Below are 17,245 nucleotides of genomic sequence, written 5' to 3' on the forward strand. Positions count from 1 at the left end.
CTGATGGGCACCGATGAGCACTCTATAGAAGGCACTGATGAGCATTGATAGAAAGCACTGATGAGCACTGATGGAAGGCACTGATGAGCACTGATAGAAGGCACTGATGAGCACTGATAGAAGGCACTGATGAGCACTGATAGAAGGCACTGATGGGCATTGATGAGCACTAATGGGCACTAATAGAAGGCACTGATGGACACTGATAGAAGGCACTGATGGGCACTGATAGACGGCACTGATGAGCACTGATGGGCACCGATGAGCACTGATAGAAGGCACTGATGAGCATTGATAGAAGGCACTGATGAGCACTGATGGAAGGCACTGATGAGCACTGATAGAAGGCACTGATGAGCACTGATAGAAGGCACTGATGAGCACTGACAGGAGGCACTGATGGGCACTGATAGGAGGCACTGATGGGCACTGATAGAAGGCACTGATGAGCACTGATAGAAGGCACTGATGGGCACTGATAGAAGGCACTGATGAGCACTGATGGAAGGCACTGGTGAGCACTGATAGAAGGCACTGATGGGCACTGATAGAAGGCGCTGATGGGCACTGATAGACGGCACTGATGAGCACTGATGGGCACCGATGAGTACTGATAGAAGGCACTGATGAGCATTGATAGAATGCACTGATGAGCACTGATGGAAGGCACTGATGAGCACTGACGGAAGGCACTGATGGGCACTGATAGAAGGCACTGATAAGCACTGATGGAAGGTAGTGATGAGCACTGATAGGAGGCACTGATGGGCACTGATAGAAGGCACTGATGGGCACTGATAGAAGGCACTGATGGGCACTGATAGAAGGCACTGATGGGCATTGATGAGCACTGATGGGCACTGATAGAAGGCACTGATGGACACTGATAGAAGGCACTGATGAGCATTGATAGAAGGCACTGATGAGCACTGATAGAAGGCACTGATGAGCACTGATAGAAGGCACTGATGAGCACTGATGGAAGGTACTGATGAGCACTGATAGGAGGCACTGATGGGTACTGATAGGAGGCACTGATGGGCACTGATAGAAGGCACTGATGAGCACTGATAGAAGGCACTGATGGGCACTGATAGAAGGCACTGATGAGCACTAATAGAAGACACTGATGAGCACTGATGGAAGGCACTGATGAGCACTGATGGAAGGCACTGATAGAAGGCACTGATGGGCACTGATGGAAGGCACTGATAGAAGGCACTGATGGGCACTGATGAGCACTGATAGAAGGCACTGATGGGCACTGATAGAAGGCACTGATGAGCACTGATGGGCACTGATAGAAGGCACTGATGGGCACTGATAGAAGGCACTGATGGGCACTGATAGACGGCACTGATGAGCACTGATGGAAGGCACTGATAGAAAGCACTGATGAGCATTGATAAAATGCACTGATGAGCACTGATGGAAGGCACTGATGAGCACTGATAGAAGGCACTGATGACCACTGATAGAAGGCACTGATGAGCACTGTTAGAAGGCACTGATGGGCACTGATGGAAGGCACTGATGAGCACTGATAGAAGGCACTGATTGGCACTGATGAGCACTGATAGAAGGCACTGATGGGCACTGATAGAAGGCACTGATGAGCACTGATGGGCACTGATAGAAGGCACTGATGGGCACTGATAGAAGGCACTGATGGGCACTGATAGACGGCACTGACGAGCACTGATGGAAGGCACTGATAGAAGGCACTGATGAGCATTGATAAAATGCACTGATGAGCACTGATGGAAGGTACTGATGAGCACTGATAGAAGGCACTGATGGGCACTGATGAGCACTGATAGAAGGCACTGATGAGCACTGATGGAAGGCACTGATGAGCACTGATAGGAGACACTGATGGGCACTGATAGAAGGCACTGATGAGCACTGATAGAAGGCACTGATGGGCACTGATAGAAGGCATTGATGGGCACTGATGAGCACTGATAGAAGGCACTGATGGGCACTGATAGAAGGCACTGATGAGCACTGATGGAAGGCACTGATGAGCACTGATAGAAGGCACTGACGAGCACTGATAGAAGGCACTGATGGGCAATGATAGAAGGCAATGATGGGCACTGATAGAAGGCACTGATGACCACTGATAGAAGGCACTGATGGGCACTGATAGAAGACACTGATGAGCACTCATAGAAGGCAATGATGGGCACTGATAGAAGGCACTGATGGAAATTAATAGCATTCACTGATGAGCACTGATAGGAGGCACTGATGGGCACTGATGAGCACTGATAGAAGGCACTGATGGGCACTGATAGAAGGCACTGATGAGCACTGATGGAAGGCACTGATGAGCACTGATAGAAGGCACTGATGGGCACTGATAGAAGGCGCTGATGGGCACTGATAGACGGCACTGATGAGCACTGATGGGCACCGATGAGCACTGATAGAAGGCACTGATGAGCATTGATAGAATGCACTGATGAGCACTGATGGAAGGCACTGATGAGCACTGACGGAAGGCACTGATGGGCACTGATAGAAGGCACTGATAAGCACTGATGGAAGGTAGTGATGAGCACTGATAGGAGGCACTGATGGGCACTGATAGAAGGCACTGATGGGCACTGATAGAAGGCACTGATGGGCACTGATAGAAGGCACTGATGGGCATTGATGAGCACTGATGGGCACTGATAGAAGGCACTGATGGACACTGATAGAAGGCACTGATGAGCATTGATAGAAGGCACTGATGAGGACTGATAGAAGGCACTGATGAGCACTGATAGAAGGCACTGATGAGCACTGATGGAAAGTACTGATGAGCACTGATAGGAGGCACTGATGGGTACTGATAGGAGGCACTGATGGGCACTGATAGAAGGCACTGATGAGCACTGATAGAAGGCACTGATGGGCACTGATAGAAGGCACTGATGAGCACTAATAGAAGACACTGATGAGCACTGATGAGCACTGATGGAAGGCACTGATAGAAGGCACTGATGGGCACTGATGGAAGGCACTGATAGAAGGCACTGATGGGCACTGATGAGCACTGATAGAAGGCACTGATGGGCACTGATAGAAGGCACTGATGAGCACTGATGGGCACTGATAGAAGGCACTGATGGGCACTGATAGAAGGCACTGATGGGCACTGATAGACGGCACTGATGAGCACTGATGGAAGGCACTGATAGAAAGCACTGATGAGCATTGATAAAATGCACTGATGAGCACTGATGGAAGGCACTGATGAGCACTGATAGAAGGCACTGATGACCACTGATAGAAGGCACTGATGAGCACTGATAGAAGGCACTGATGGGCACTGATGGAAGGCACTGATGAGCACTGATAGAAGGCACTGATTGGCACTGATGAGCACTGATAGAAGGCACTGATGGGCACTGATAGAAGGCACTGATGAGCACTGATGGGCACTGATAGAAGGCACTGATGGGCACTGATAGAAGGCACTGATGGGCACTGATAGACGGCACTGACGAGCACTGATGGAAGGCACTGATAGAAGGCACTGATGAGCATTGATAAAATGCACTGATGAGCACTGATGGAAGGTACTGATGAGCACTGATAGAAGGCACTGATGGGCACTGATGAGCACTGATAGAAGGCACTGATGAGCACTGATAGAAGGCACTGATGACCACTGATAGAAGGCACTGATGAGCACTGATAGAAGGCACTGATGGGCACTGATGGAAGGCACTGATGAGCACTGATAGAAGGCACTGATTGGCACTGATGAGCACTGATAGAAGGCACTGATGGGCACTGATAGAAGGCACTGATGAGCACTGATGGGCACTGATAGAAGGCACTGATGGGCACTGATAAAAGGCACTGATGAGCACTGATAGAAGGCACTGATGGGCACTGATAGAAGGCATTGATGGGCACTGATGAGCACTGATAGAAGGCACTGATGGGCACTGATAGAAGGCACTGATGAGCACTGATGGAAGGCACTGATAAGCACTGATAGAAGGCACTGACGAGCACTGATAGAAGGCACTGATGGGCAATGATAGAAGGCAATGATGGGCACTGATAGAAGGCACTGATGACCACTGATAGAAGGCACTGATGGGCACTGATAGAAGACACTGATGAGCACTCATAGAAGGCAATGATGGGCACTGATAGAAGGCACTGATGGAAATTAATAGCATTCACTGATGAGCACTGATAGGAGGCACTGATGGGCACTGATGAGCACTGATAGAAGGCACTGATGGGCACTGATAGAAGGCACTGATGAGCACTGATAGAAGGCACTGATGAGCACTGGTAGAAGTTACTGATGAGCACTGATAGAAGGCACTGATGGGCACTATTGAGCACTGATAGAAGGCACAGATGGGCACTGATAGAAGGCACTGATGGGCACTGATAGAAGGCACTGATGGGCACTGATAGAGGGCACTGATGAGCACTAATAGAAGGCACTGATAAGCATTGATAGAAGGCACTGATGAGCACTGATGGAAGGCACTGATGAGCACTGATAGAAGGCACTGCTGAGCACTGATAGAAGGCACTGATGAGCACTGATGGAAGGTACTGATGAGCACTGATAGAAGGCACTGATGAGCACTGATGGAAGGCACTGATGAGCACTGATAGGAGGCACTGATGGGCACTGATAGAAGGCACTGATGAGCACTGATAGAAGGCACTGATGGCCACTGATAGAAGGCATTGATGGGCACTGATGAGCACTGATAGAAGGCACTGATGGGCACTGATAGAAGGCACTGATGAGCACTGATGGAAGGAACTGATGAGCACTGATAGAAGGTACTGATGACCACTGATAGAACGCACTGATGGGCACTGATAGAAGACACTGATGAGCACTCATAGAAGGCAATGATGGGCACTGATAGAAGGCTCTGATGCACACTGATAGAAGGCACTGATGGAAATTAATAGCATTCACTGATGAGCACTGATAGGAGGCACTGATGGGCACTGATGAGCACTGATAGAAGGCACTGATGGGCACTGATAGAAGGCACTGATGAGCACTGATAGAAGGCACTGATGAGCATTGGTAGAAGTTACTGATGAGCACTGATAGAAGACACTAATGGGCACTGATGAGCACTGATAGAAGGCACAGATGGGCACTGATAGAAGACACTGATGAGCACTGATAGAAGGCACTGATGGGCACTGATAGAAGTTACTGATGAGCACTGATAGAAGGCACTGATGAGCACTGATAGAAGGCACTGATGAGCACTGATGAAAGGCACTGATGAGCACTGATAGGAGGCACTGATGAGCACTGATAGGAGGCACTGATGGGCACTGATAGGAGGCACTGATGGGCAATGATAGAAGGCACTGATGAGCACTGATAGAAGGCACTGATGAGCACTGATAGAAGGCACTGATGGGCACTGATAGAAGGCACTGATGAGCACTGATAGAAGGCACTGATGAGCACTGATGGAAGGCACTGATGAGCACTGATGGAAGGCACTGATGAGCACTGATAGAAGGCACTGATGGGCACTGATGGAAGGCACTGATGAGCACTGATGAGCACTGATAGGAGGCACTGATGGGCACTGATAGAAGGCAATGATGGGCACTGACAGAAGGCACTGATGGGCACTGATAGAAGGAAGGCACTGATGGGCACTGATAGAAGGCACTGATGGGCACTGATGAGCACTGATAGAAGGCACTGATGGGCACTGATGAGCACTGATAGAAGGCACTGATGAGCACTGATAGAAGGCACTGATGACCACTGATAGAAGGCACTGATGAGCACTGATAGAAGGCACTGATGGGCACTGATGGAAGGCACTGATGAGCACTGATAGAAGGCACTGATTGGCACTGATGAGCACTGATAGAAGGCACTGATGGGCACTGATAGAAGGCACTGATGAGCACTGATGGGCACTGATAGAAGGCACTGATGGGCACTGATAAAAGGCACTGATGAGCACTGATAGAAGGCACTGATGGGCACTGATAGAAGGCATTGATGGGCACTGATGAGCACTGATAGAAGGCACTGATGGGCACTGATAGAAGGCACTGATGAGCACTGATGGAAGGCACTGATGAGCACTGATAGAAGGCACTGACGAGCACTGATAGAAGGCACTGATGGGCAATGATAGAAGGCAATGATGGGCACTGATAGAAGGCACTGATGACCACTGATAGAAGGCACTGATGGGCACTGATAGAAGACACTGATGAGCACTCATAGAAGGCAATGATGGGCACTGATAGAAGGCACTGATGGAAATTAATAGCATTCACTGATGAGCACTGATAGGAGGCACTGATGGGCACTGATGAGCACTGATAGAAGGCACTGATGGGCACTGATAGAAGGCACTGATGAGCACTGATAGAAGGCACTGATGAGCGCTGGTAGAAGTTACTGATGAGCACTGATAGAAGGCACTGATGGGCACTATTGAGCACTGATAGAAGGCACAGATGGGCACTGATAGAAGGCACTGATGGGCACTGATAGAAGGCACTGATGGGCACTGATAGAGGGCACTGATGAGCACTAATAGAAGGCACTGATAAGCATTGATAGAAGGCACTGATGAGCACTGATGGAAGGCACTGATGAGCACTGATAGAAGGCACTGCTGAGCACTGATAGAAGGCACTGATGAGCACTGATGGAAGGTACTGATGAGCACTGATAGAAGGCACTGATGAGCACTGATGGAAGGCACTGATGAGCACTGATAGGAGGCACTGATGGGCACTGATAGAAGGCACTGATGAGCACTGATAGAAGGCACTGATGGCCACTGATAGAAGGCATTGATGGGCACTGATGAGCACTGATAGAAGGCACTGATGGGCACTGATAGAAGGCACTGATGAGCACTGATGGAAGGAACTGATGAGCACTGATAGAAGGTACTGATGACCACTGATAGAACGCACTGATGGGCACTGATAGAAGACACTGATGAGCACTCATAGAAGGCAATGATGGGCACTGATAGAAGGCTCTGATGCACACTGATAGAAGGCACTGATGGAAATTAATAGCATTCACTGATGAGCACTGATAGGAGGCACTGATGGGCACTGATGAGCACTGATAGAAGGCACTGATGGGCACTGATAGAAGGCACTGATGAGCACTGATAGAAGGCACTGATGAGCATTGGTAGAAGTTACTGATGAGCACTGATAGAAGACACTAATGGGCACTGATGAGCACTGATAGAAGGCACAGATGGGCACTGATAGAAGACACTGATGAGCACTGATAGAAGGCACTGATGGGCACTGATAGAAGTTACTGATGAGCACTGATAGAAGGCACTGATGAGCACTGATAGAAGGCACTGATGAGCACTGATGGAAGGCACTGATGAGCACTGATAGGAGGCACTGATGAGCACTGATAGGAGGCACTGATGGGCACTGATAGGAGGCACTGATGGGCAATGATAGAAGGCACTGATGAGCACTGATAGAAGGCACTGATGAGCACTGATAGAAGGCACTGATGGGCACTGATAGAAGGCACTGATGAGCACTGATAGAAGGCACTGATGAGCACTGATGGAAGGCACTGATGAGCACTGATGGAAGGCACTGATGAGCACTGATAGAAGGCACTGATGGGCACTGATGGAAGGCACTGATGAGCACTGATGAGCACTGATAGGAGGCACTGATGGGCACTGATAGAAGGCAATGATGGGCACTGACAGAAGGCACTGATGGGCACTGATAGAAGGAAGGCACTGATGGGCACTGATAGAAGGCACTGATGGGCACTGATGAGCACTGATAGAAGGCACTGATGGGCACTGATAGAAGGCACTGATGGGCACTGATAGAAGGCACTGATGGGCACTGATAGACGGCACTGATGAGCACTGATGGGCACCGATGAGCACTGATAGAAGGCACTGATAAGCATTGATAGAATGCACTGATGAGCACTGATGGAAGGCACTAATGAGCACTAATGGAAGGCACTGATGAGCACTGATAGAAGGCACTGATGAGCACTGATGGAAGGTATTCATGAGCACTGATAGGAGGCAGTGATGGGCACTGATAGGAGGCACTGATGAGCACTGAAAGAAGGCACTGATGGGCACTGATAGAAGGCACTGATGGGCACTGATAGAGGGCACTGATGGGCACTGATAGAAGGCACTGATGAGCACTGATGGGCACCGAAGAGCACTGATAGAAGGCACTTATGGGCACTGATAGAAGGCTCTGATGAGCACTGATAGAAGGCACTGATGGGCACTGATGAGCATTGATAGGAGGCACTGATGAGCACTGATGGGCACTGATGAGCACTGACAGAAGGCACTGATGGAAGGCACTGATGAGCACTGATAGAAAGCACTGATGAGCACTGATAGGAGGCAATGATGGGTACTGATAGAAGGCAATGATGGGCACTGATAGAAGGCACTGATGGACACTGATAGAAGGCACTGATGGGCACTGATAGATGGCACTGATGAGCACTGATGGGCACCGATGAGCACTGATAGAAGGCACTGATGAGCATTGATAGAAGGCACTGATGAGCACTGATAGAAGGCACTGATGAGCACTGATAGAAGGCACTGATGAGCACTGATGGAAGGTACTCATGAGCACTTATAGGAGGCACTGATGGGCACTGATAGGAGGCACTGATGAGCACTGATAGAAGGCACTGATGGGCACTGATAGAAGGCACTGATGGGCACTGATAGAAGGCATTGATGGGCATTGATGGGCACTGATGGGAACTGATAGAAGGCACTGATGGACACTGATAGAAGGCACTGATGGGCACCGATAGACGGCACTGATGAGCACTGATGGGCACTGATGAGCACTGATAGAAGGCACTGATGAGCATTGATAGAAGGCACTGATGAGCACTGATAGAAGGCACTGATGGGCACTGATAGAAGGCACTGATGGGCACTGATAGAAGGCACTGATTGGCACTGATAGAAGGCACTGATGAGCACTGATAGGAGGCACTGATGGGCACTGATAGGAGGCACTGATGGGCACTGATAGAAGGCACTGATGAGCACTGATAGAAGGCACTGATGAGCACTAATGGAAGGCACTAATGAGCACTGATAGAAGGCACTGATGAGCACTGATGGAAGGCACTGATGGGCATTGATGAGCACTAATGGGCACTGATAGAAGGCACTGATGGACACTGATAGAAGGCACTGATGGGCACTGATAGACGGCACTGATGAGCACTGATGGGCACCGATGAGCACTGATAGAAGGCACTGATGAGCATTGATAGAAGGCACTGATGAGCACTGATGGAAGGCACTGATGAGCACTGAAAGAAGGCGCTGATGAGCATTGATAGAATGCACTGATGAGCACTGATGGAAGGCACTGATGAGCACTGATAGAAGGCACTGATGAGCACTGATGGAAGGTACTGATGAGCACTGATAGGAGGCACTGATGGGCACTGATAGGAGGCACTGATGAGCACTGATAGAAGGCACTGATGGGCACTGATAGAAGGCACTGATGGACACTGATAGAAAGCACTGATGGGCATTGATGAGCACTGATGGGCACTGACAAAAGGCACTGATGGACACTGATTGAAGGCACCAATGGGCACTGATAGACGGCACTGATGAGCACTGATGGGCACCGATGAGCACTGATAGAAGGCACTGATGAGCATTGATAGAAAGCACTGATGAGCACTGATGGAAGGCACTGATGAGCACTGATAGAAGGCACTGATGAGCACTGATGGAAGGTACTGATGAGCAATGATAGGAGGCACTGATGGGCACTGATAGGAGGCACTGATGGGCACTGATAGAAGGCACTGGTGAGCACTGATAGAAGGCACTGATGAGCACTGATGGAAGGAACTGATGAGCACTGATGGAAGGCACTGATGAGCACTGATAGAAGGCACTGATGAGCACTGATAGAAGGCACTGATGGGCATTGATGAGCACTAATGGGCACTGATAGAAGGCACTGATGGACACTGATAGAAGGCACTGATGGGCACTGATAGACGGCACTGATGAGCACTGATGGGCACCGATGAGCACTGATAGAAGGCACTGATGAGCATTGATAGAAGGCACTGATGAGCACTGATGGAAGGCACTGATGAGCACTGATAGAAGGCACTGATGAGCACTGATAGAAGGCACTGATGAGCACTGATAGGAGGCACTGATGGGCACTGATAGGAGGCACTGATGGGCACTGATAGAAGGCACTGATGAGCACTAATAGAAGGCACTGATGGGCACTGATAGAAGGCACTGATGAGCACTGATGGAAAGCACTGATGAGCACTGATAGAAGGCACTGATGGGCACTGATAGAAGGCGCTGATGGGCACTGATAGACGGCACTGATGAGCACTGATGGGCACCGATGAGCACTGATAGAAGGCACTGATGAGAATTGATAGAATGCACTGATGAGCACTGATGGAAGGTACTGATGAGCACTGATGGAAGGCACTGATGGGCACTGATAGAAGGCACTGATAAGCACTGATGGAAGGTACTGATGAGCACTGATAGGAGGCACTGATGGGCACTGATAGAAGGCACTGATGGGCACTGATAGAAGGCACCGATGGGCATTGATGAGCACTGATGGGCACTGATAGAAGGCACTAATGGGCACTGATAGAAGGCACTGATGGGCACTGATAGAAGGCACTGATGGGCACTGATAGAAGACACTGATGGGCACTGATGAACACTGATAGAAGGCACTGATGGGCACTGATAGAAGGCACTGATGGGCACTGATAGAAGGCACTGATGAGCTCTGATAGAAGGCACTGGTGGAAATGAATAGCATTCACTGATGAGCACTGATAGGAGGCACTGATGAGCACTGATAGAAGGCACTGATGAGCACTGATAGAAGGCACTGATGAGCACTGATGGAAGGTACTGATGAGCACTGATAGGAGGCACTGCTGGGCACTGATAGGAGGCACTGATGGGCACTGATAGAAGGCACTGATGAGCACTGATAGAAGGCACTGATGGGCACTGATAGAAGGCACTGATGAGCACTGATAGGAGGCACTGATGAGCACTGATAGGAGGCACTGATGGGCACTGATAGAAGGCACTGATGAGCACTGATAGAAGGCACTGATGAGCACTGATGGAAGGCACTAATGAGCACTGATAGAAGGCACTGATGAGCACTGATGGAAGGCACTGATGGGCATTGATGAGCACTAATGGGCACTGATAGAAGGCACCGATGGACACTGATAGAAGGCACTGATGGGCACTGATAGACGGCACTGATGAGCACTGATGGGCACCGATGAGCACTGATAGAAGGCACTGATGAGCATTGATAGAAGGCACTGATGAGCACTGATGGAAGGCACTGATGAGCACTGATAGAAGGCGCTGATGAGCATTGATAGAATGCACTGATGAGCACTGATGGAAGGCACTGATGAGCACTGATAGAAGGCACTGATGAGCACTGATGGAAGGTACTGATGAGCACTGATAGGAGGCACTGATGGGCACTGATAGGAGGCACTGATGAGCACTGATAGAAGGCACTGATGGGCACTGATAGAAGGCACTGATGGACACTGATAGAAAGCACTGATGGGCATTGATGAGCACTGATGGGCACTGACAGAAGGCACTGATGGACACTGATTGAAGGCACTGATGGGCACTGATAGACGGCACTGATGAGCACTGATGGGCACCGATGAGCACTCTATAGAAGGCACTGATGAGCATTGATAGAAAGCACTGATGAGCACTGATGGAAGGCACTGATGAGCACTGATAGAAGGCACTGATGAGCACTGATGGAAGGTACTGATGAGCACTGATAGGAGGCACTGATGGGCACTGATAGGAGGCACTGATGGGCACTGATAGAAGGCACTGATGGGCACTGATAGAAGGCACTGATGAGCACTGATAGAAGGCACTGATGAGCACTGATGGAAGGCACTGATGAGCACTGATGGAAGGCACTGATGAGCACTGATAGAAGGCACTGATGAGCACTGATAGAAGGCACTGATGGGCATTGATGAGCACTAATGGGCACTAATAGAAGGCACTGATGGACACTGATAGAAGGCACTGATGGGCACTGATAGACGGCACTGATGAGCACTGATGGGCACCGATGAGCACTGATAGAAGGCACTGATGAGCATTGATAGAACGCACTGATGAGCACTGATGGAAGGCACTGATGAGCACTGATAGAAGGCACTGATGAGCACTGATAGAAGGCACTGATGAGCACTGATAGAAGGCACTGATGGGCACTGATAGAAGGCGCTGATGGGCACTGATAGACAGCACTGATGAGCACTGATGGGCACCGATGAGCACTGATAGAAGGCACTGATGGGCATTGATGAGCACTAATGGGCACTAATAGAAGGCACTGATGGACACTGATAGAAGGCACTGATGGGCACTGATAGACGGCACTGATGAGCACTGATGAGCACCGATGAGCACTGATAGAAGGCACTGATGAGCATTGATAGAACGCACTGATGAGCACTGATGGAAGGCACTGATGGGCACTGATAGAAGGCACTGATGAGCACTGATGGAAGGCACTGATGAGCACTGATAGAAGGCACTGATGGGCACTGATAGAAGGCGCTGATGGGCACTGATAGACGGCACTGATGAGCACTGATGGGCACCGATGAGCACTGATAGAAGGCACTGATGAGCATTGATAGAATGCACTGATGAGCACTGATGGAAGGCACTGATGAGCACTGACGGAAGGCACTGATGGGCACTGATAGAAGGCACTGATAAGCACTGATGGAAGGTAGTGATGAGCACTGATAGGAGGCACTGATGGGCACTGATAGAAGGCACTGATGGGCACTGATAGAAGGCACTGATGGGCACTGATAGAAGGCACTGATGGGCATTGATGAGCACTGATGGGCACTGATAGAAGGCACTGATGGACACTGATAGAAGGCACTGATGAGCATTGATAGAAGGCACTGATGAGCACTGATAGAAGGCACTGATGAGCACTGATAGAAGGCACTGATGAGCACTGATGGAAGGTACTGATGAGCACTGATAGGAGGCACTGATGGGTACTGATAGGAGGCACTGATGGGCACTGATAGAAGGCACTGATGAGCACTGATAGAAGGCACTGATGGGCACTGATATAAGGCACTGATGAGCACTAATAGAAGACACTGATGAGCACTGATGGAAGGCACTGATGAGCACTGATGGAAGGCACTGATAGAAGGCACTGATGGGCACTGATGGAAGGCACTGATAGAAGGCACTGATGGGCACTGATGAGCACTGATAGAAGGCACTGATGGGCACTGATGAGCACTGATGGGCACTGATAGAAGGCACTGATGGGCACTGATAGAAGGCACTGATGGGCACTGATAGACGGCACTGATGAGCACTGATGGAAGGCACTGATAGAAAGCACTGATGAGCATTGATAAAATGCACTGATGAGCACTGATGGAAGGCACTGATGAGCACTGATAGAAGGCACTGATGACCACTGATAGAAGGCACTGATGAGCACTGATAGAAGGCACTGATGGGCACTGATGGAAGGCACTGATGAGCACTGATAGAAGGCACTGATTGGCACTGATGAGCACTGATAGAAGGCACTGATGGGCACTGATAGAAGGCACTGATGAGCACTGATGGGCACTGATAGAAGGCACTGATGGGCACTGATAGAAGGCACTGATGGGCACTGATAGACGGCACTGACGAGCACTGATGGAAGGCACTGATAGAAGGCACTGATGAGCATTGATAAAATGCACTGATGAGCACTGATGGAAGGTACTGATGAGCACTGATAGAAGGCACTGATGGGCACTGATGAGCACTGATAGAAGGCACTGATGAGCACTGATGGAAGGCACTGATGAGCACTGATAGGAGACACTGATGGGCACTGATAGAAGGCACTGATGAGCACTGATAGAAGGCACTGATGGGCACTGATAGAAGGCATTGATGGGCACTGATGAGCACTGATAGAAGGCACTGATGGGCACTGATAGAAGGCACTGATGAGCACTGATGGAAGGCACTGATGAGCACTGATAGAAGGCACTGACGAGCACTGATAGAAGGCACTGATGGGCAATGATAGAAGGCACTGATGGGCACTGATAGAAGGCACTGATGACCACTGATAGAAGGCACTGATGGGCACTGATAGAAGACACTGATGAGCACTCATAGAAGGCAATGATGGGCACTGATAGAAGGCACTGATGGAAATTAATAGCATTCACTGATGAGCACTGATAGGAGGCACTGATGGGCACTGATGAGCACTGATAGAAGGCACTGATGGGCACTGATAGAAGGCACTGATGAGCACTGATAGAAGGCACTGATGAGCACTGGTAGAAGTTACTGATGAGCACTGATAGAAGGCACTGATTGGCACTGATGAGCACTGATAGAAGGCACAGATGGGCACTGATAGAAGGCACTGATGGGCACTGATAGAGGGCACTGATGAGCACTAATAGAAGGCACTGATAGAAGGCACTGATGGGCACTGATAGAGGGCACTGATGAGCACTAATAGAAGGCACTGATAGAAGGCACTGATGGGCACTGATAGAAGGCACTGATGAACGCTGATGGAAGGCACTGATGAGCACTGATAGAAGGCACTGATGAGAACTGATAGAAGGCACTGATGAGCACTGATGGAAGGTACTGATGAGCACTGATAGAAGGCACTGATGAGCACTGATGGAAGGCACTGATGAGCACTGATAGGAGGCACTGATGGGCACTGATGGAAAGCACTGATGAGCACTGATAGAAGGCACTGATGGCCACTGATAGAAGGCATTGATGGGCACTGATGAGCACTGATAGAAGGCACTGATGGGCACTGATAGAAGGCACTGATGAGCACTGATGGAAGGAACTGATGAGCACTGATAGAAGGTACTGATGACCACTGATAGAAGGCACTGATGGGCACTGATAGAAGACACTGATGAGCACTCATAGAAGGCAATGATGGGCACTGATAGAAGGCTCTGATGCACACTGATAGAAGGCACTGATGGAAATTAATAGCATTCACTGATGAGCACTGATAGGAGGCACTGATGGGCACTGATGAGCACTGATAGAAGGCACTGATGGGCACTGATAGAAGGCACTGATGAGCACTGATAGAAGGCACTGATGAGCATTGGTAGAAGTTACTGATGAGCACTGATAGAAGACACTAATGGGCACTGATGAGCACTGATAGAAGGCACAGATGGGCACTGATAGAAGACACTGATGAGCACTGATAGAAGGCACTGATGGGCACTGATAGAAGTTACTGATGAGCACTGATAGAAGGCACTGATGAGCACTGATAGAAGGCACTGATGAGCACTGATGGAAAGCACTGATGAGCACTGATAGGAGGCACTGATGAGCACTGATAGGAGGCACTGATGGGCACTGATAGGAGGCACTGATGGGCACTGATAGAAGGCACTGATGAGCACTGATAGAAGGCACTGATGAGCACTGATAGAAGGCACTGATGGGCACTGATAGAAGGCACTGATAAGCACTGATAGAAGGCACTGATGAGCACTGATGGAAGGCACTGATGAGCACTGATGGAAGGCACTGATGAGCACTGATAGAAGGCACTGATGGGCACTGATGGAAGGCACTGATGAGCACTGATAGAAGGCACTGATGGGCACTGATGAGCACTGATAGAAGGCACTGATGGGCACTGATAGAAGGCACTGATGAGCACTGATGGGCACTGATAGAAGGCACTGATGGGCACTGATAGATGGCACTGATGGGCACTGATAGACGGCACTGATGAGCACTGATGGAAGGCACTGATAGAAGGCACTGATGAGCATTGATAAAATGCACTGATGAGCACTGATGGAAGGCACTGATGAGCACTGATAGAAGGCACTGATGACCACTGATAGAAGGCACTGATGAGCACTGATAGAAGGCACTGATGGGCACTGATGAGCACTGATAGAAGGCACTGATGAGCACTGAAGGAAGGCACTGATGAGCACTGATAGGAGGCACTGATGGGCACTGATAGAAGGCACTGATGAGCACTGATAGAAGGCACTGATGGGCACTGATAGAAGGCATTGATGGGCACTGATGAGCACTGATAGAAGGCACTGATGGGTACTGATAGAAGGCACTGATGAGCACTGATGGAAGGCACTGATGAGCACTGATAGAAGGCACTGATGAGCACTGATAGAAGGCACTGATGAGCACTGATAGGAGGCACTGATGGGCACTGATAGGAGGCACTGATAGAAGGCACTGATGAGCACTGATAGAAGGCACTGATGGGCACTGATAGAAAGCACTGATGAGCACTGATAGAAGGCACTGATGAGCACTGATGGAAGGCACTGATGAGCACTGATAGAAGGCACTGATGAGCACTGATGGAAGGCACTGATGAGCACTGATAGGAGGCACTGATGGGCACTGATAGAAGGCACTGATGAGCACTGATAGAAGGCACTGATGGCCACTGATAGAAGGCATTGATGGGCACTGATGAGCACTGATAGAAGGCACTGATGGGCACTGATAGAAGGCACTGATGAGCACTGATGGAAGGAACTGATGAGCACTGATAGAAGGCACTGATGAGCACTGATAGAAGGCACTTATGGGCACTGATAGAAGGCACTGATGGGCACTGATAGAAGGCACTGATTGGCACTGATAGAAGGTACTGATGACCACTGATAGAAGGCACTGATGGGCACTGATAGAAGACACTGATGAGCACTCATAGAAGTCAATGATGGGCACTGATAGAAGGCTCTGATGCACACTGATAGAAGGCACTGATGGAAATTAATAGCATTCACTGATGAGCACTGATAGGAGGCACTGATGGGCACTGATGAGCACTGATAGAAGGCACTGATGGGCACTGATAGAAGGCACTGATGAGCACTGATTGAAGGCACTGATGAGCACTGGTAGAAGTTACTGATGAGCACTGATAGAAGGCACTAATGGGCACTGATGAGCACTGATAGAAGGCACAGATGGGCACTGATAGAAGACACTGATGAGCACTGATAGAAGGCACTGATGGGCACTGATAGAAGTTACTGATGAGCACTGATAGAAGGCACTGATGAGCA

This window comes from Aquarana catesbeiana, linkage group LG09, assembly GCF_042186555.1.
Source record: "Aquarana catesbeiana isolate 2022-GZ linkage group LG09, ASM4218655v1, whole genome shotgun sequence".
Lineage (NCBI taxonomy): Eukaryota > Metazoa > Chordata > Amphibia > Anura > Ranidae > Aquarana > Aquarana catesbeiana.